General features: G+C 36.8%; 1 protein-coding gene across 11 annotated transcripts in view; it reads right to left on the bottom strand.

Moving 5' to 3' along the window:
• SEMA3A (semaphorin 3A) overlaps positions 1-22,131 on the bottom strand; it is an 859,827-nt gene that overhangs the window by 418,387 nt on the left and 419,309 nt on the right. Inside the window, exon 1 of one of the 11 annotated variants that reach the window (XM_079931563.1) lies at positions 15,040-15,491. The exons of the other annotated variants lie outside the window; for them this stretch is intronic. The gene's annotated coding sequence lies outside the window, so the exon portion shown is untranslated. Of the gene's footprint in view, positions 1-15,039; positions 15,492-22,131 lie in introns of those variants that run through there. 11 annotated transcript variants of the gene reach the window in all.

Genomic DNA, 22,131 nt, shown 5'->3' on the forward strand with positions numbered 1-22,131 from the left:
GAAAAATATTTTAGCGTCCCCATCTTTACACTTCAAAATCTCATTTGCACCGTCACAAGAGAGTTGGGCAACCATAAATAAACATTAATGACCCCCTTAACACCATATCCTAGAGACATTTCTGGCATATAATAAATGCTAGTTCTTGGAAGAAAGAGAGAGAAAGGAGAAAGCAAAGGGGGCAAAGAGGGAGGGAGAGAGAGAGGAAATGGATGGCAATTTCCAGAATAAGGAGCTTTTATATATGAAAAGTCTCTATCTTTATGAAAGATGAAACATTACTTCTTTTACTTAAGATCTTTGAAGGTTTCTTTTCAGATGAGATGTATCTTTATCCACACTGAATCAATTGATTACAGCTGATCTATTTCAACAATCTATGGCAAGTTTATAGAGAGCAAAAATACCCTTTATTGAACTGACTTTTCTTCATTTTGACCCATTTGTTTTTTTTTTGTTCATCCAACAGATATTTACTAAGCATGTAGGCACTCTACTAGACACAGGAAACACAGGTATAAATAGCATGTGGTTCCAGCCCTAAAGAAACTCAAAATCCCATAGGAGGTAAAAATGTAAATTCATTAGGGAGAGAAGTAGAAAAACGTAACTAAACCAAAGATACAGAGGTAGTACGGGGTGAATAATTCCAACTCAGGCTCACAGATTTCCTGGAGGAAGTAATTTTAACCTGGGATTTTTTATCAGATTGATCCAGGCACATGGGGATATAGCGAAGTAGGGTCAGATTCAACGAGGACATTCCAGGCAGAGGTAACAGTATGTATATAGGCATGGAGGCAGTAAAACATTTAATATTCAAGGAATTACATCTAGCTTTGTGTGTCAAAAGACATTTTAATGAAACAAGTAGGCAAAATATGGAGTTTGAGAGGTTGTCATGACAAAAGTGTTGAGGAGTATTTTAATCAGAGGAGAAACATAAATGTAGCAGAATTTTAGGAGGAACATTCTCCCAGAAACCTAGAAGAGAAACTGACATCAGATCAGACGACTATTAAAATAGTCCAAGTGGACAACAATGAAAATCTGAAATAAGATTGGGACCACGGTTTTGTTTACCAAACTTCTATAAAATATACTGTTATCCTATATTTCTCTAAACAACAATCATTAATGTCAATGATATATAAAATGTTTTAGTAAAAAATGAGAGAATACGGTGTATAATTCCAAAAGTTATGTTATTTTACTTCACATATTTGCACTTCTCTCTGTATGCCTTCACATGGGTCCTTTGTGGCCCTTTAATGAATTACTGTCCTACCCTATAATAATTTTATGGTATTATTTTTCTGGCAAATTTAGGGCTTGTACTTGATGGTTTAATTGATGTGCCCCAAATATGATTTACTCAATTACAGAGATTTTGAGCCAATCACAGTGATTAACAATGAAATGCCCCACATTCTTACCTAATGGCCAAGTATAAAGGTGTGATATAGAAAAAAAGAGATTCCCATAAGAAGTAAGTCAAGTAAAAGAAACATGTGATCAGTTATATCAATTTATTTTATGGCATCAGTGGCTCATATTAAGCAGAAATAAATATTTTACGCCCTGGATATATGTTCCATTGCTCAACTTTGTGGTTGATCTATTAAAAATGCAGTTAATTGGGAATTCAAAAGGAGTCTAAAAAAATCTTTTATGATATTAATATGATTTAGGTCATTTCTTAAATATTTTATAGTATAACTCACAAAATAAGGATAACAATAATCTCTATATCAAAAATAAAGAAAATAGATGAGATCAATGACTTTTTAAATGTACCAACTGAACAATGAGGGAACCTAATATCAAAATTTTGAAACAATTTTTAAAAAACCAATGAAGACAATATATAACAAAACATTAAATAATAAGATCTATGATTTTTCAGTGTTTCCAATGAATATCATCTGTTCAGGTAAGTATCATAAGTAGACATTTTTTTTTTTTTTGCGGTACACGGGCCTCTCACTGCTGCGGCCTCTCCCATTGCGGGGCACAGGCTCCGGACGCGCAGGCTCAGCGGCCATGGCTCACGGGCCCAGCCGCTCCGCGGCATGTGGGATCCTCCCGGACCGGGGCACGAACCCGTGTCCCCTGCATCGGCAGGCGGACTCTCAACCGCTGCGCCACCAGGGAAGCCCCATAAGTAGACATTTTGAAGACAGTGACAGAGTTTGTGAGGAGGTAAAATGAGAAAAGCACGTCCCCTTTCATCTGTTTTACCATTGAAAGGATATTACCTAATTTATTTTTCCTTTACCACCCAAAACAGTCATCTGCCATTGATTGCACTACTAATTTTCCACAACTTTTTTCCCCCTATGGTACATGGGGCATGGTAGGGGTAATTCAATTTATTTATTGCACACTTAAATGATTAGGTATTTTAGAATTTTACAAGCACAGTTTTTCATCCAACTCTTCCATGAGCTCATGCTAACAACCATAATGGTCTTTATTTTATACTCTGAAATAAGAATGGTTTGGATTTTATTAAATCAAAGAGAATCAGTAAGTATAGGAACGGACTTTGTCCTATATCTATCTCTTTGATATCCATACCTGAAGGTAGTTAGCTGAAGCATTCAAAATATAAACTGAGTCCGTGCCATGGAAAGAGAGACCAGCACCACATACTGTTAGGTTTTGTACATCAAATTCTATATCTCAGGCTTCACATTTGAATACCATGAATACGTAGAGTGGAGTTTCAAGCAATCGATACCTGTGACAGACATGGTTTTCTGTTTGGAACTATTGATTGCTTTTCTGAATAATCTCCAAATCCCACTTTGCAGTCATTCAGCTTGGAGCTCAAAAAGACAGACATTAGGAACTTTGAGGTATCAAAAAATAGAAGTATCAAGATGATTAAGAAATTTGCCAGGGGTATTTGGAAGAATTTTTTGGCTTCCTTCCCAAGTTCTTGTAGCTCGAAATCAAGGTTTGATATTTTATGACAAGAGCCTTCCCCCTTAAACAAAAGGTGCTTTTCTGCTTTTAATCCCAACCAACACTTTTAAAATAAAGTTTGAAAATAGAAGATTCAGGTGACTCTAGTTTTCATTAACTGTTTTAAATTCACTTAATTTTTAACTGGAGTTTTCATTGCCCCCTGTCTGTAATGCATTGAACTTGTTCTTTATTACTAGCAGTTTGTGGTTTTATATGCTTCTAACTAATCATTGTTCATTATACCAAGAGAATCAGATTACCAACTATGGTTTGATGTCATTGTGTATGTACAGGACGTCCACAGGTGTCTGGAAGGCCAAAAAGGAAAAGAAGGAAACCAGCCAAGATTAAAGTTGCATAGATCCAGATGTTGCTGCTGCTGTTTGAAAAAAAAACACATTTTAGAGTTCGGCATTTCAGTCTTACAGCTGGCAAGTAATAAGAGGGAATGAAGTCTGTGTGTGTGCATGCATGCTCCTTTGGTGGCAGAAAAAGGAGAAATGGAAGGAAGGGGAGTCCAATCTGCTGAAATAAAATAGGAATGTGGAAAAGAGCCTATTCAACCCCAATGGCAATGAGGTATTTTCCTGTTATTAACAAAATGTTCTGGCACATTGGGAAGAATACAATTTGCCTGAATGAAGTATAGAACCAAAAATGTAAATAAAATCTCTGACTCCTACTAATATCTTTACAGCTCATTCACAAAATTGTCATAAGCAGGATTCAGTTGTCTTTCTTTTTCACTCAGTAACTTGTTTTTACCATTACTCATTACTCCTTTACCAATACTCTTTCAGAGACAGTTCCAACTAAGGATCCAAAGACTTACGTATAAAAAAAAAAAACATAAAAAATAATAAAAATAAAAAATATATATTAAAAAAAAAAGAAAGGGCTTCCCTGGTGGCGCAGTGGTTGAGAGTCCGCCTGCCAATGCGGGGGACATGGGTTCGTGCCCCGGTCCAGGAAGATCCCACATGCTGCGGAGCAGCTGGGCCCGTGAGCCATGGCCGCTGGGCCAGCGCGTCCGGAGCCTGCGCTCCACAACGGGAGAGGCCACAACAGTGAGAGGCCCGCGTACCGCAAAAAAAAAAAGAAAAAATAAGACTTACATAGCTCACTGAATCACGCAACATGCTAATGTGAGTACTGGTGTGGCATTATGAGTTTTACAAGCGGCTCATACCAGATGTTTCCATCAGGATATTACAAATAAACCCAACATTCTAAATCCCAGTGACTCATTTCCAAAAAAAGACACTATATCCACTGCACATTAAAATGTGATTGACATGATTGTAAATAATTACAAATTCTTATTCATGAAAATGTAATTACCTTCTTTTATTTTTTTTCACAGTACTCAGATGCACTGCCAATGAAGGGATGTATCAATACTTAATTCTAGTCTAGGCTGTCTTGGACAGTAGTCTGTTGAAATGTAAATGTCTAAATAAGTAAAGGTCTATTAATTCCTAAATTCTCTATATTAGATCCTGGGCCAAAGTGGGAGTAAGCTTTCAAAGTAATGGCTAAAATTAAGCAAGATCAGTTGGAATTGTCTTAATATGAAGAAACTAATCTTTTGGTTTTTCAGTGGCAATTCAGTATAGTTAAAGGAATATAAACTTAACATATGGCTGTATACATAATAAATCTAATGCATTGATAAATTGAAGTATTTGTCTATTTTCATATGCTCTACTAATGAAATAGGGGCTGATATGCTTTGAGATATAGATAGATAGATAAACAGGTAGCTAGATAGATGTGTGCTTCACAGAAAAAACTTGTAGAAGAAAAAACATTTAAAGTGATTACTACATATTAGCTTTTACTTCCGAGTAAATATTCATAGTTCTTGAGCATATTTAAAAATTAAGTAACTTTATAAAGTTTGCTACACCCAAAGAGATTATTTTCAAATGTCTCTACTCACAGCAGGCATGTTGTCAATACAACAATTTAACATCATAGGGTTACAAATCACTGTATTATTTAAGATAAGAAAGAGAAATAATGCAATCTCATGTTTTTAAAAGTCATGATTCAGTCTAGGACTGCTGCCTTGAAGACTGTTTCAGGCTTGCTTTAGGGTGTCCATTAATTACCTCTTTATTTAGTTCCATTAACACGATTTTTGAGACAAAAATCCAGCTTTGATGGAAAGTTTCTTATGTAAAACAGGAAATGGCAATAGTGCCTACATACTGCATGTGAGTGTCAATTTAGAAATACCTGGTAAAATCACAATCTTCCAAAGTTCTCAGTTGGAGCTACAATCGATGTCCTCATCACAAACACATTTACAGCCTCCCTTGATTGTCCCTACTTTGGTGTTTAGCTTCCACCAGATTGTAGAAATGCAACACAAGAAAATGACTCTCTATTGGCTATAAGCAACTTCAATAACCCTGTAACGTGAAAATGATGATGTTTCAGATTTCCCACAATGACTCTATACTCCTCATTTATACTCTTATATACTCTTAAACTCCTCATTTGCCTCTTTATCAAAATTCTCAGAACTCGCAGAAGAAATTAAAACAAGCAAAAAAAGGAAAAAAAAGTAACTAGGAAACTAGTTGCCTCTAATTCATAGAAAGCAACCAAAACATTCTCATTACTATTTCAAAATTTCAAACCCTTCCGACTTGCCATGAAAAACCCACCCTCCAAAAAAAAAAAAAAAATTCAGGTGAAAAAAATATTGCTCCAAGGCTAGAAAGTCAGAAGATATAGTTTGGTACATGTGCTAATTTGAAATATTTTAGAGAAAGGAAATGTTCAAAGGCACAATGCCGATGAGTAGTGACATTTTTCTCTTTTGTTTTCAGTTTGTGACTTTTATCCAAGACATGCTATATGTGAATACAGAGATTAAGTATCTGTTAGGAGTTAAATGAATTCTAAGGCTTGGGGCATCAAGGAAGCTATTTTTAAAACTTAAAGGGGGGACTTCCCTGGTGGCGCAGTTGTTAAGAATCCGCCTGCCAAGGCAGGGGACACGAGTTCGAGCCCTGGTCCGGGAAGATTCCACATGCCGCGGAGCAACTAAGCCTGTGCGCCACAACTACTGAGCCTGTGCTCTAGAGCCTGCGAGCCACAACTACTGAGCCCACGTGCCACAACTACTGAAGCCCACGCACCTAGAGCCTGTGCTCCACAACAAGAGAAGTCACCGCAATGAGAAGCCCGCGCACCGCAATGAAGAGTAGCCCCCGCTCACCACAACTAGAGAAAGCCCGCACGCAGCAGTAATTGAGGACCCAACACAGCCAAAAATATAAATAAATAAATAATATGTTTAAAAAAAAAAAACTTAAAGGGAAACAATTTTCAAATTTCCCATATTACATGGTGTTCCACTGCCAGAAACTTAAACTATGTACTGGAATGAAGTAATTTTCAGATTCTGGACTGTGTTATCTACAGTATTTAACAGATTTTGGTATACACCTAAAGTCCACGAAGTATAATGGAAAAAAAAAAAGTGAATATCCATGCCTGACTTTTCTTCCAATTGATTAAATACCAAGAACAAAGTTTACTATTAAAAGTTAATTGACTAAAAGGTAGCAAGTAATCAAAGACTAAACCTACTATTAATTTCTGTCTACATGACTCCAAATGTATGGATTGGTCTTTTCTAGGAGTAAATATTTTGGAAATGCAAATTTGTTTGCCATTTTTACATTTACTATTCTATAAATTTTATTTTTATAAATTTATTAATATATTATATGTGAAATAGATTTCAAAGTAATGTCAGAAGTATTTTACAATTAATTCTAGAGAAAATTTAACCTAATTTTTACCTGAGATCATGCTTTATGGGTGAAAAAAATTTCCAGAAAACTAAGGTTTATTTATAATTTATAATAAAATTAAAAATAAAGTAAATAAGATAATTAAAATAAATGGTTTATAAAACATTAAATTTATTTTATTTTGCCTTTTTGGGGTGAAAATGTTTCTAAAAGGTATTACCAATTTCTAATATTGGGTATATAATTCCTATTATAAGTACTTTCAAATGTCCTTACTGACTCAGATTCACCCATATAAACTTCAATTACAGGACTTGAAATAATTTGGGTCTATTCTATGAGATGGGGAGGAAAAATTCTCTAAATTCCTATGATTCCCGAGTAATTCTTTCCTCCCCATTATAAACTTATTATTAATATTGGTTGCATGTAGAACCTAAGATAATAGGCTTATAAAATGTATATAGCTACATTTTAACATAATTTTAATTGTTTTTGATATGATGGACTACTCCCCTTTCATAATAAAATACATGAGTTTTATGTCTTTATTCCTCAGATCTTTTGCATGTGTATTTTGACTATGAAGGTTTACTCCCTGATAAGAGATATTTTTACATTGGCATATAGAAGTTATAATTGTGGAAGATAATAATTTATTAGATCAATTGAGAAACTATATATCTTTATATATATATAATATTATCTGTCTATCAATCAATCTACCTATCATACACACACACACACACACACAGACACTGTTTATTCCCTGCTGGAAGGTAAAGATTATGTGATTCACATTTTCTTAGGATATTCAAACATATTGCCTTTAAATGACAGACATTTATGAACTATGGAGACATGCATTTAAGAAAGAAATTATTATAGCCCGCAGTAAGAATTCAAACATGACCCCAAATAATGAATATACTAATTACTGTTATTTGTTTGTGTGTTTACTGATATCTCAACTCTCAGAAGTGGTTTAAGCAGCAAAGTCTAATTAAAGTACAATGTGAGCCATTATTTAATTTTAAATTTCCTAGTAATCACCTTAAAAAAGTAAAAAAATTAAGTGAAATTAATTTAATAATACATTTTATTACCTACTGTAACAAAAATATTATTATTTCATGCCATCATTATGTAATCAACATAAAATTATTGGGATATTTTACATTCTTTCTTTCCTATTAGGTCTTCAAAATCTGCAAAACTGAACTCAGGCTAGCACAACTGAAGAGCTCAGTTGCCAAACAAGGCTACTGGCTACCATTCTATTGAACAACACAGGTCTACAGTGTGGCTAAAATTTACTAACAGACTAACAGCGTGATCTTCTTCAAGAAATATCAGAACTTTTTCTTCCTAGATACCATATTTAGAAGAATATAAGCAGGCAACTGTCACATTTAACTATCACAATGACTATAGAAACAAACCCTATATGAGTGCAATTAAGGGGAAACTTTTCAAAACAGAGGGAGTAATTAAGTAGAAAATGTGTAGTTAAATCCACACAAAAAAGTTGGATGGAAAGATCCTTTTTCAAACAGAAGAACACCAAACAAAAAAGGAAAGAGGAGGGGAGGAAACTCAACATAGGCAAAAATTACCATATTTACTGAATAGAAGGCCAGTTTAGCTCTGGAAAACTTTTTCTTTTTTCCTCCCAGAGAGAATGGCCACACGCCAACAGATACAGGCCTAAAATAGAGTATATACCATGGTAACCATAGTAATGAGTAGATGGAACTAAAAAAAGCTGGTCTTGGGTGAGCAGATGTTCAGTCAAAGCCAGAATGAAAACATGAACTGCATTTCACAACCTCCATTTCACCTCCATACAGTAGGACAGTGTTCTATGAGCCTGTGGGAGAAATGCATCTAAGGAGGAGAGACCAGCCACCAGGGAGGCCTTGCCATCTACACAGCACACAAACGGGTTCCATTAGGAGAACGCACTAGGGAGAAACATCCCCTAGCAGGCCTACTAAAGGATGATAAATGTTACCATTATATATGTACACAAACACACACTTACTGAGTAGTGTCTTACAGTTGTTTAAAATAATCAGCCCAAGTTAAATTATGAAAAATCTATTTACCACCTCAATTTTCTTCAGGAAGCCTAGCCTAGATACAATTTTTCTAAGAACAGCATAGTTGTTATCTCTATTATTTCAACACCTCTTCTAGACTTAAAGTTATCTTTGTAATAGAAATGGGTTGGTGTTTGTAGTTAAGAACAAGATGTGTTATGTAGATGGCCTGGGTTTGAATCCTGGTTCACAGAGGTGACAGGACAAGTAACTGACACTTCTTAAGCCTCAGTTCACTCGCTTTCAAAAGGGGATAAGTTGTGCCACTTCCTAGATTATTACATGGGTTAAGAAATGAAAGGTGACTGGCACAGAATTAGCATGGATACATTTCAGTTATCTTTTATTGGTATCCAATTCAATGAATTACTTTTATGCCATATGTGATTTAATTCCAAAATAGCTTCAAGAAAAATACTGAAACTATGTTGTATTGTCTAGCACATTTTTGTTGATACATGTGTGCACAAACACAAAAAATACACAGACCTTGGCCTGCATCTATATATTTCATCCCTTAAAACAGGTATTTTGAAGAGAAAACAAAGAAGCCACACTCAGAGAAGACAGGTAGCTCTCATCTTGTTTCCCCAGATGCCAATGGGCCAATACTCCATGTGTGCCACACTTGGCTGCATTCATCTGGCAGTGTTTCAAAACCATATCCTAAGCCACAGAAGCCTACTAAGGCCAAGCAGCACTGAGTCATAATTAGCTCAAGATGAAAGTTCACCGAGGAATGGATTCAAACTCAATTTAATATAAAAAGGCTTTAGAGGGAGGGATCATTGTGTGCAGATCTGAATGAAGCAAGCTTGCATTCTTGATCATTGGAAACTCCTTGATAAAGAATCTCCCTAGATCCATAAATGCCTCGTGCAGCTGGGGTTTGATGTCATACTTCTCACTACATTTAGTGTGGGAAAGGAGGGTTGGCACATGTTCCTCCTCATCTACATGTAGCATCCAAAACAGTCTCAAAGAAAGAAAGAAATTTAAAAACAAACAAAACCCAAAAACAGTAGCAAGTTCTTGAGCAATGAATTTCAGGAAGCAGTGAGATGTCTGGGAGGGGTACATTTCAAGCAGAAGTTGAAGATAAATCTCACTGTTCCAGGAATATTGAATCTTATCAAAACTTTATTTACGAAGATATTCATCACAATCTTATATATATTTATGTGTATATAATACACATATATATGTGTGTATATATATGTTTATATACACATACACATATATGTACATATATATATATATATATATATATACAACAGTGGAAAATGTTCTACTTATCCCAATAGAGGTTGATTAAATAAATATAATATGGATGAAAAGTAAATGCTTACAAAATATGACTCTGTAAAAGACATCCATTAAGAAAACTATAGTAGCACAAATCTGTTCATTTAAACTATAACTAAAGTTTAGGCGGAGGAGGAAGTTAAACCCTAAATTAAATAACTGTTTAGAATTATGCCCCCCTCCCAAATTTTAACACTGTACCTGTGCCTTACATTAGAATAGGCAGTAAGAGTTGATCATTATAATGTTGATGTCTTTTGTATTTTATAAATTGAAACTCATGATGCCTAAGAGCTTAAACACACATTAGCCTGAATTCACATTTAAATTATTCTTAGACTTCACTTTTTTCTAACGCCAGGATTATTCTTTTGCCTCTAAGGATGAATGTTTGAAAAAATTGGATGTTTAAACACAGAGATTGGGCATAAATTAATATAATGGCGCTAAAATGGCAGAGATGGGGACTCAGCTTGCCCAGGTCCACAAGAAAAAATCTTTAAATGCCAGCTTCTGTGTGTGTCCATTCAACTGAATAAAGTCAGTTAGAAGCTGAAAAGAATAGAAGAGCAATTCACAAATGTTCAGTTTTCTACAGCCTTAAAAAGCAAAGGGAAAGAAGATTTAAGGTATTAACTGAATTTATTTTGATCTTTCTTGGGAACAAGAGAACTGCAAGGCAAATCTAGTTTTTAAAGTTCGGAAGAAAAACATGTTTTAAGTTACTTTCATCAGATGTGGGGTTTTACTTGAATTTGCTCTTTGTTTTTATATGGTGTAGCTCAGATGTCTGTGTAGTTTCCATTCTCCATGTTGGGGTATATATATATATCCTATATATTGGGTCCCTGGTAATAATTTGGTGCCAGGAGTTGCTTTAGACTTTTCAAGAATTAACTGTTCAAATGGTGCTCCTTGGAAAATTACAAATCAGAGATGGGGTACTAACTGAACCAATGTAATTGCACTTTATTTGGTGTGGGTTTGTGTGTTGAAAAACTATATAATCCTAACAAAAGTAGATGATTTGGGGACTAATGAAGGCACAATAACGGCGATCAGAGTCTCCCTGCAAGGTCAATTAGAGACTGCTTGTACAATTTCCCTCTTGCCTAATGGCCTTAATATAACCACATATTCTTATTATTGCTTTAAAGTTATTGAACATATGTAATCTGTGTCTCTGCCTTTGTGGGTCCTTTCAGTCGTTCTACTCGAGGCAGCTGCACTTGAAGCTTAAGGGTTTGCAGCTGTCAGAAGCTATATGAGGAACGTGAGGTTTTGGCACTTGTTTTCACAGTTCCTACTGTGTAGAAGTTTGGCAACAACTATGGAAAGGGTTTGGTGACTTAAAGTATGTTTGTAAAACTTTTCCCCATAGTTGTGCTTCTGAGCACATGAGGTATGGAGTCAAAGAATATAAGGGTGGTTATTTTGATTGGGGTATTTTGGTCCCATTCACACAGCAATGAGGGCAAAATATTGTGCGATGCTGCTTAAATTTTGGTTTTTCTTTGAGAAGTACAGCAAAGAGGAAAATGTTGTGAAGTAGGTCTGAAGAGTGTTCCATCTTCTCAATTTCGACAGCAGTTTTCAGAGCTTTCACATGATAAATTACACCAATGGCATCTTTAAAGAACATATTAATGGTAGTATTCCTGAAAAAATTTTCAACATTCATAGATGAACTATTTCACCCACATGCATTAATTTTGGGGAAAAAGTAATTCCAGTACTCAAATCATCACTTAGGATATATATTCAATATAATTTTAGAGAGGACAAAAAGCAGGGAGGATTTTTTTTTAATTCAATGGATTGTAACTTTGTCTAGAAAACATATTTTCAAAAATTACCATGATGTGATATAATAAATTTATTTTTAGATTATTTAAATCTTATAAAGAAAAATAAATACTTACTTCATATACTTCTGTAATTCCTGTACAGGAGATTATTAAAGTGAATTGTTTAAATGTGTATTTAATTGAATATTATATGAATGTAATTATAAGCTATGAATTCTCAATGCTCTGAAGAGGCAATGTGAGAAAGTGACATTTTCCTAGGTAAATTAAAAAAATATATTAAAATTTATTAATAATTCAATGAAAATCTATTCCTTGATTGAGAATAACATTTGTAATTGAGCAATATTTTTTAAGCCTAGCAATTTTATATCCTAGTTACGACACTCAGTTTAGCCATAGGATTATACTAAGTTCAAGATGGATTTATGTAGATGTACTTAAAAAGATATACGTGAATTAGAAATATTTGTGTCAGGTTAACTATGATACTAATAAATTTATAACTGGCTCGGAATTTCTGGTGGAAGTGTATCAGAATTTTTTTCTTTTTGGAGAAAACACTTAAATTTTTTATTGACAGTTGAATGATGTATAAAAACAAATAGTAAAATTGTTTTTATAAATATTTTCCATAAAAAAATAAAATGTAAAAGCGAAATTAGAATTCTTTGGATACTCAAAGTTTCTTAGCTTAAACTTTACGGTGGTTATATCTCCATGTACAACGTAAATTAGAGAAGTGAGGTAATTTCAAAAGAATAAAAGAACCACTTGAAAAAATATGAACCTAATTATTAGAATAATCTGATCAGTAAAGTCTCCATTTAACCTCATGTAGACATGAATTACCACAATATCAACTACATGATAAACACATACTCGTTGTTCTCCCTGCAGTTAATGTGATCATGTATCTAACTGATATAATTATCTAGCACCCACTTATTAAGCAATTTCTAAATGTGTGATATAAAGATTTAAATATTGCTTTCAAATAGTGGACTGTATGTTTTATCAATCTTCAAAGATTATCTCAAGGCAACATAATATCTTCTACTTTTTTAGAAAACACCATTTAAATTCCAAATCATCTAAAGGAGGCAAGAATATACAGTAGAGAAAAGACAGCCTCTTCAGTAAGAGGCGCTGTGAAAACTGGACAGGTACATGTAAAAGTATAAAATTAGAACACTCCCTAACACCATACACAAAAATAAACTCAAAATGGATTAAAGGCCTAAATATAAGGCCAGACACTATAAAACTCTTAGAGGAAAACATAGGCAGAACACTCTATGACATAAACCACAGCAAGATCCTTTTTGACGCACCTCCTAGAGAAATGGAAATAAAAACAAAAATAAACAAATAGGACCTAATGAAACTTCAAAGCTTTTGCACAGCAAAGGAAACCATAAACAAGACCAAACGACAACCCTCAGAATGGGAGAAAATATTTGCAAATGAAGCAACGGACAAAATATTAATCTCCAAGATTTACAAGCAGCTCATGAAGCTCAATAACAAAAAAACAAACAACCCAATCCAAAAATGGGTAGAAGACCTAAACAGACATTTCTCCAAAGAAGATATACAAACTGCAACCAAACACACGAAAGAATGCTCAACTTCATTAATCATTAGAGAAACGCAAGTCAAAACTACAATGAAATATCTCACACTGGTCAGAATAGCCATCATCAAAAAATCTAGAAATAATAGATGCTGAAGAGGCTGTGGAGAAAAGGGAACACTCCTGCACTGTTGGTGGGAATGTAAATTGATACAGCCACTATGGAGAACAGTATGGAGGTTCCTTAAAAAACTAAAAAGAGAACTACCATACGACCCAGCAATCCCACTACTGGGCGTATACCCTGAGAAAACCATAATTCAAAAAGAGTCATATACCAAAATGTTCATTGCAGCTCTATTTACAATAGCCAGGACATGGAAGCAACCTAAGTGTCCATCATCAGATGAATGGATAAAGAAGATGTGGCACATATATACAATGGAATATTACTCAGCCATAAAAGGAAACGAAATTGAGTTATCTGCAGTGAGGTGGATGGACCTAGAGTCTGTCATACAGAGTGAAGTAAGTCAGAAAGAGAAAGACAAATACCGTATGCTAACACATATATATGGAATCTAAGAAAGAAAAAAAAAAGAAAATGTCATGAAGAACCTAGGGGTAAGACGGGAATAAAGATACAGACCTATTAGAGCATGGACGTGAGGATACAGGGAGGGGGAAGGGTAAGCTGTGACAAAGTGAGAGAGTGGCATGGGCATATATACACTACCAAACATAAAATAGATAGCTAGTGGAAAGCAGCCGCATAGCACAGGGAGATCAGCTCGGTGCTTTGTGACCGCCTGGAGGGGTGGGATAGGGAGGGTGGGAGGGAGGGAGACGCAAGAGGGAAGAGATATGGAAACATACGTATATGTATAACTGATTCACTTTGTTATAAAGCAGAAACTAACACGCCATTGTAAAGCAATTATACTCCAATAAAGTTGTTAAAAAAAAAAGTTTAGCCATCCTAATGGCTGTATCCATAGTTATTTCATTTTGGTCCTAATTTGCATTTCCCTGAAGTTGAGTACTTTTTATGTGCTTATTAACCATTTAAAATCTTCTTTTGTAGTTTGGCTTCCGGGAATATGGCGGAAGAGTAACACGCGGAGATCACCTTCCTCCCCACAGATACACCAGAAATACATCTACACGTGGAACAACTCCTACAGAACACCTACTGAACGCTGGCAGGAGACCTCAGACCTCCCAAAAGGCAAGAAACCCCCCACATACCTGGGTAGGGCAAAAGAAAAAAGAATAAACAGAGACAAAAGGATAGGGACGGGACCTGCACCAGTGGGAGGGAGCTGTGAAGGAGGAAACGTTTCCACACACTAGGAAGCCCCTTCGCGCGTGGCGGAGAGGGAAGCTTCGGAGTAGCGGGGGAGAGCGCAGCAACAGGGCTGCGGAGGGCAAAGCGGAGAGATTACCGCACAGAAGATCGGTGCCGACCAGCACTTACGAGACCGAGAGGCTTGTCTGCTCACCTGCCGGGGCGAGGGGGTCTGGGAGCTGAGGCTCGGGCTTCGGTCAGTTGGAGCGCAGAGAGAGGACTGAGGTTGCCGGAGTGAACACAGCCTGCAGGCGGTTAGTGCGCCACGGCTAGCCGGGAGGGAGTCCGGGAAAAGGTCTGGAGCTGCCGAAGAGGCAAGAGACTTTTTCTTCCCTCTTTGCTTCCTGGTGCTCGAGGAGAGGGGATTAAGAGCGCCGCTTAAAGGAGCTTCAGAGACGGGCGCGAGCCACGGCTAAAAGCGCGGACCCCAGAGACAGGCATGAGACGCTAAGGCAGCTGCTGCCACCACCAAGAAGCCTGTCACAGGTCACTCTCCACACCTCCCTTCCGGGGAGCCTTGCAGCCCGCCACTGCCAGCGTCCCGGGATCCAGGGACAACTCCCACGGGAGAACGCACGGCGCGCCTCAGCCTGGTGCAACGTCACGCCGGCCTCTGCCGGCGCAGGCCCGCCCCGCACTCCATGCCCCTCCCACCCCCCCGGCCTGAGTGAGCCAGAGCCCCCTAATCAGCGGCTCCTTTAACCCCATCCAGTCTGAGCGAAGAACAGATGCTCTCTGGCAACCTACACGCAGAGGCGGGGCCAAATCCAAAGCTGAGCCCCGGGAGCTGTGCGAACAAAGAAGAGAAAGGGAAATCTCTCCCAGCAGCCTCAGAAGCAGCGGATTAAAGCTCCACAATCAACCTGACGTACCCTGCATCTGTGGAATACATGAATAGACAACGAATCATCCCAAATTGAGGAGGTGGGCTTTGAGAGCAAGATTTATGATTTTTTCCCCTTTTCCTCTTTTTGTGAGTGTGTATGTATACGCTTCTGTGTGAGATTTTGTCTCTATAGCGTTGCTTCCACCATTTGTCCTACGGTTCTATCTGTCCGTTTTTTTTCCTTAATAATTATTTTTTATTTCAATAACTTTATTATATTTTATCTTACTTTATTTTATTTTACTTTATCTTCTTTCTTTTTTTCTTCCTTCCCTCCTTCCTCCCTCCCTCCCTCCTTTGTTTCTTTCTTTCTACTTATACTAATTCTTTCTTTCTACTGCTTCTCCCTTTTATTCTGAGCCGTGTGAATGAAAGGCTCTTGGTGCTGCAGTCAGGAGTCAGTGCTGTGCCTCTGAGGTGGGAGAGCCAACTTCAGGACACTGGTCCACAAGAGACCTCCCAGCTCCACATAATATCAAACGGCGAAAATCTCCCAGAGATCTCCATCTCAACACCAGCTTCACTCTACGACCAGCAAGCTACAGTGCTGGACATCCTATGCCAAACAACTAGCAAGACAGGAACACAACCCCACCCATTAGCAGAGAGGCTGCCTAAAATCATAATAAGTCCACAGACACCCCAAAACACACCACCAGACGTGGACCTGCCCACCAGAAAGACAAGATCCAGCCTCATCCACCAGAACACAGGCACTAGTCCCCTCCACCAGGAAGCCTACACAACCCACTGAACCAACCTTAGCCACTGGGGACAGACAACAAAAACAATGGGAACTACGAACCTGCAGCCTGCAAAAAGGAGACCCCAAACACAGTAAGATAAGCAAAATGAGAAGACAGAAAAACACACAGCAGATGAAGAAGCAAGGTAAAAACCCACCAGACCAAACAAATGAAATAGGCAGTCTACCTGAAAAAGAATTCAGACTAATGATAGTAAAGATGATCCAAAATCTTGGAAGTAGAATGGACAAAATTATAGAAACATTTAACAAGGACCTAGAAGAACTAAAGATGAAACAAACAATGATGAACAACACAATAAATGAAATTAAAAATTCTCTAGATGGGAACAATAGCAGAATGACTGAGGCAGAAGAATGGATAAGTGACCTGAAAGATAAAACAGTGAAAATAACTACTGCAGAGCAGAATAAAGAAAAAAGAATGAAAAGAACTGAGGACAGTCTCAGAGACATCTGGGACAGCATTAAATGCACGAACATTCGAATTATAGGGGTTCCAGAAGAAGAAGAGAAAAAGAAAGGGACTGAGAAAATATTTGAAGAGATTATAGTTGAAAACTTCCCTTATATGGGAAAGGAAATAGTTAATCAAGTCCAGGAAGCACAGAGAGTCCCATACAGGGTAAATCCAAGGAGAAATATGCCAAGACACATATTAATCAAACTGTCAAAAATTAAATACAAAGAAGACATATTAAAAGCAGCAAGGGAAAAACAACAAATAACACACAAGGGAATCCCCATAAGGTTAACAGCTGATCTTTCAGCAGAAACTCTGCAAGCCAGAAGGGACTGGCAGGACATATTTAAAGTGATGAAGGAGAAAAACCTGCAACTAAGATTACTCTACCCAACAAGAATCTCATTCAGATTTGATGGAGAAATTAAAACCTTTACAGACAAGCAAAAGCTGAGAGAGTTCAGCACCACCAAACCAGCTTTACAAAAACTGCTAAAGGAACTTCTCTAGGCAAGAAACACAAGAGAAGGAATAGACCTACAATAACAAACCCAAAACAATTAAGAAAATGGGAAGAGGAACATACATATCGATAATTACCTTAAATGTAAATGGAATAAATGGTTCCACCAAAAGATACAGATTGGATGAATGGAAACAAAAACAAGACCCATATATCTGCTGTCTACAAGAGACCCACTTCAGACCTAGAGACACATACAGACTGAAAGTAAGGGGATGGAAAAAGATATTTCATACAAATGGAAATGAAAAGAAAGCTGGAGTAGCAATTCTCGTATCAGACAAAATAGACTTTAAAATAAAGGCTATTAGAAGAGACAAAGAAGGCCACTACATAATGATCAAGGGATCGATCCAAGAAGAAGATATAACAATTGTAAATATTTATGCACCCAACATAGGAGTACCTCAATACATAAGGCAAATACTAACAGCCATAAAAGGGGAAATAGACAGTAACACATTCATAGTAGGAGAGTTTAACACCCCACTTTCACCAATGGACAGGTCATCCAAAATGAAAATAAATAAGGAAACACAAGCTTTAAATGATACATTAAACGAGATGGACTTAATTGATATTTATAGGATATTCCAACTGAAAACAACAGAATACACATTTTTCTCAAGTGCTCATGGAACATTCTCCAGGATAGATCATATCTTGGGTCACAAGTCAAGCCTTGGTAAATTTAAGAAGATTGAAATTGTTTCAAGTATCTTTTCCGACCACAACACTATGAGACTAGATACCAATTACTGGAAAAGATCTGTAAAAAATACGAACACATGGAGGCTAAACAATACACTACTTAATAACGAAGTGATCACTGAAGAAATCAAAGAGGAAATCAAAAAATACCTAGAAAGAAATGACAATGGAGACACGACGACCCAAAACCTATGGGATGCAGCAAAAGCAATTCTAAGAGGGAAGTTTATAGCAATACAATCCTACCTTAAGAAACAGGAAACATCTCGAATAAATAACCTAACCTTGCACCTAAAGCAATTAGAGAAATAAGAACAAAAACCCCCCAAAGTTAGCAGAAGGAAAGAAATCATAAAAATCAGATCAGAAATAAATGAAAAAGAAATGAAGGAAACGATAGCAAAGATCAGTAAAACTAAAAGCTGGTTCTTTGAGAAGATAAACAAAATAGATAAACCATTAGCAAGACTCATCAAGAAAAAAAGGGAGAAGACTCAAATCAATAGAATTAGAAATGAAAAAGGAACAGTAACAACTGACCATGCAGAAATACAAAGGATCATGAGAGATTACTACAAGCAACTCTATGCCAATAAAATGGACAACCTGGAAGAAATGGACATATTCTTAGAAATGCACAACGTGGCAAGACTGAATCAGGAAGAAATAGAAAATATGAACAGACCAATCACAAGCACTGAAATTTAAACTGTGATTAAAAATCTTCCAACAAACAAAAGCCCAGGACCAGATAGCTTCACAGGCGAATTCTATCAAACATTTAGAGAAGAGCTAACACCTACCCTTCTCAAGCTCTTCCAAAATATAGCAGAGGGAGGAACACTCCCAAACTCATTCTACAAGGCCACCATCACCTTGATACCAAAACCAAACAAGGATGTCACAAAGAAAGGAAACTACAGGCTAATATCACTGATGAAAATAGATACAAAAATCCTCAACAAAATACTAGCAAACAGAATCCAACAGCACATTAAAAGGATCATACACCATGATCAAGTGGGGTTTATTCCAGGAATGCAAGGATTCCTCAATATACGCAAAACAGTCAATGTGATAAACCATATTAACAAACTGAAGGAGAAAAACCATATGATCATCTCAATAGATGCAGAGACAGCTTTTGACAAAATTCAACACCCATTTATGATAAAAACCCTGCAGAAAGTAGGCATAGAGGGAACTTTCCTCAACATAATAAAGGCCATATATGACAAACCCACAGCCAACATCGTACTCAATGGTGAAAAACTGAAAGCATTTCCACTAAGATCAGGAACAAGACAAGGTTGCCCACTCTCACCACTACTATTCAACACAGTTTTGGAAGTTTTAGCCACAGCAAGCAGAGAAGAAAAGGAAATAAAAGGAATCCAAATTGGAAAAGAAGAAGTAAAGCTATCACTGTTTGCACATGACATGATCCTATACATAGAGAATCCTAAAGATGCTACCAGAAAACTACTAGAGCTAGTCAATGAATTTGGTAAAGTAGCAGGATACAAAATTAATGCACAGAAATCTCTGGCATTCCTATACACTAATGATGAAAAATCTGAAAGTGAAATCAAGAAAACACTGACATTTACCATTGCAACAAAAAGAATAAAATATCTAGGAATAAACCTACCTAGGGAGACAAAAGACCTGTATGCAGAAAATTATAAGACACTGCTGAAAGAAATTAAAGATGATACAAATAGATGGCGAGATATATCGTGTTCTTGGATTGGAAGAATCAACATTGTGAAAATGACTCTACTACCCAAAGCAATCTACAGATTCAATGCAATCCCTATCAAACTACCACTGGCATTTTTCACAGAACTAGAACAAAAAATTCACTATTTGTATGGAAACACAAAAGACCCCGAGTAGCCAAAGTAATCTTGAGAATGAAAAACAGAGCTGGAGGAATCAGGCTCCCTGACTTCAGACTATACTACAGTATACAGTAATCAAGACAGTATGGTACTGGCACAAAAACAGAAATATAGATCAATGGAACAGGATAGAAAGCCCAGAGATAAACCCATGCACATATGGTCACCTTATCTTTGATAAAGGAGGCAGGAATGTACAGTGGAGAAAGGACAGCCTCTTCAATAAATGGTGCTGGGAAAAGTGGACAGGTACATGTAAAAGTATGAGATTAGATCACTCTCTAACACCATGCACAAAAATAAGCTTAAAATGGATTAAAGACCTAAGTGTAAGGCCAGAAACTATCAAACCCTTAGAGGAAAACATAGGCAGAACACTCTATGACATAAATCACAGCAAGATCCTTTCTGACCCACCTCCTAGAGAAATGGAAATAAAAACAAAAATAAACAAATGGGACCTAATGAAACTTCAAAGCTTTTGCACAGCAAAGGAAACCGTAAACAAGACCAAGAGACAACCCTCAGAATGGGAGAAAATATTTGCAAATGAAGCAACTGACAAAGGATTAATCTCCAAAGTTTATAATCAGCTCATGAAGCTCAATAACAAAAAAACCAAACAACCCAATCCAAAAATGGGCAGAAGACCTAAATAGACATTTCTCCAAAGAAGATACACAGACTGCCACCAAACACATGAAAGAATGCTCAACTTCATTAATCATTAGAGAAATGCCAATCAAAACTACAATGAGATATCATCTCACATCAGTCAAAATGGCCATCATCAAAAAAAATCTAGAAACAATAAATGCTGGAGAGGGTGTGGAGAAAAGGGAACCCTCTTGCACTGCTGGTAGGAATGTAAATTGATACAGCCACTATGGAGAACAGTATGGAGGTTCCTTAAAGAACTAAAAATAGAACTACCATACGACCCAGCAATCCCACTACTGGGCGTATACCCTGAGAAAACCATAATTCAAAAAGAGTCATGTACCAAAATGTTCACTGCAGCTCTATTTACAATAGCCAGGACATGGAAGCAACCTAAGTGTCCATCATCAGATGAATGGATAAAGAAGATGTGGCACATATATAAAATGGAATATTACTTGGCCATAAAAAGAAACGAAATTGAGCTATTTGTAATGAGGTGGATGGACCTAGAGTCTGTCATACAGAGTGAAGTAAGTCAGAAAGAGAAAGACAAATACCGTATGCTAACACATATATATGGAATCTAAGAAAGAAAAAAAAAAGAAAATGTCATGAAGAACCTAGGGGTAAGACAGGAATAAAGACACAGACCTACTAGAGAATGGACTTGAGGATATGGGGAGGGGGAAGTGTAAGCTGTGACAAAGCGAGAGAGAGGCATGGACATATATACACTACCAAACGTAAGATAGATAGCTAGTGGGAAGCAGCCGAATAGCACAGGGAGATCAGCTCGGTGCTTTGTGACTGCCTGGAGGGGTGGGATAGGGAGGGTGGGAGGGAGGGAGACGCAAGAGGGAAGAGATATGGGAACATATGTATATGTATAACTTATTCACTTTGTTATAAAGCAGAAACTAACACAACATTGTAAAGCAAGTATACTCCAATAAAGATGTTAAAAATAAATAAAAGAAAATGTAATAAAAATGGAAATAAATAAATTCCAAATCATTCAAGATATTTCTTTTGAATTAAAAAGTGTAAAGCATGAACGAGTTGCCTACATGCTTATAATTCTCACACCAGTTCGTGAATCTAGGTGCTTGAACCTTAGGAGTCATTATTTACTTTTTCTCACTTCACATTCATTCCATCAACGGGTCCTGCTCTAAGTTTCTCCATCCACTGATAACATCCATCCAAGCCTTCATCACCTCAAACCTGGATGACTGAAATAGCCTCCTTTTTCTCCCATTAACTCTAGGTGCTCTTCAATGTTGTCTGCTCAATGCTTGACAACACTAAAATGATTTTTAAAATTTATAAT

The sequence above is a fragment of the Stenella coeruleoalba genome (assembly GCF_951394435.1).
Source record: "Stenella coeruleoalba genome assembly, chromosome: 9".
In the NCBI taxonomy this organism is placed as follows: Eukaryota; Metazoa; Chordata; class Mammalia; order Artiodactyla; family Delphinidae; genus Stenella; species Stenella coeruleoalba.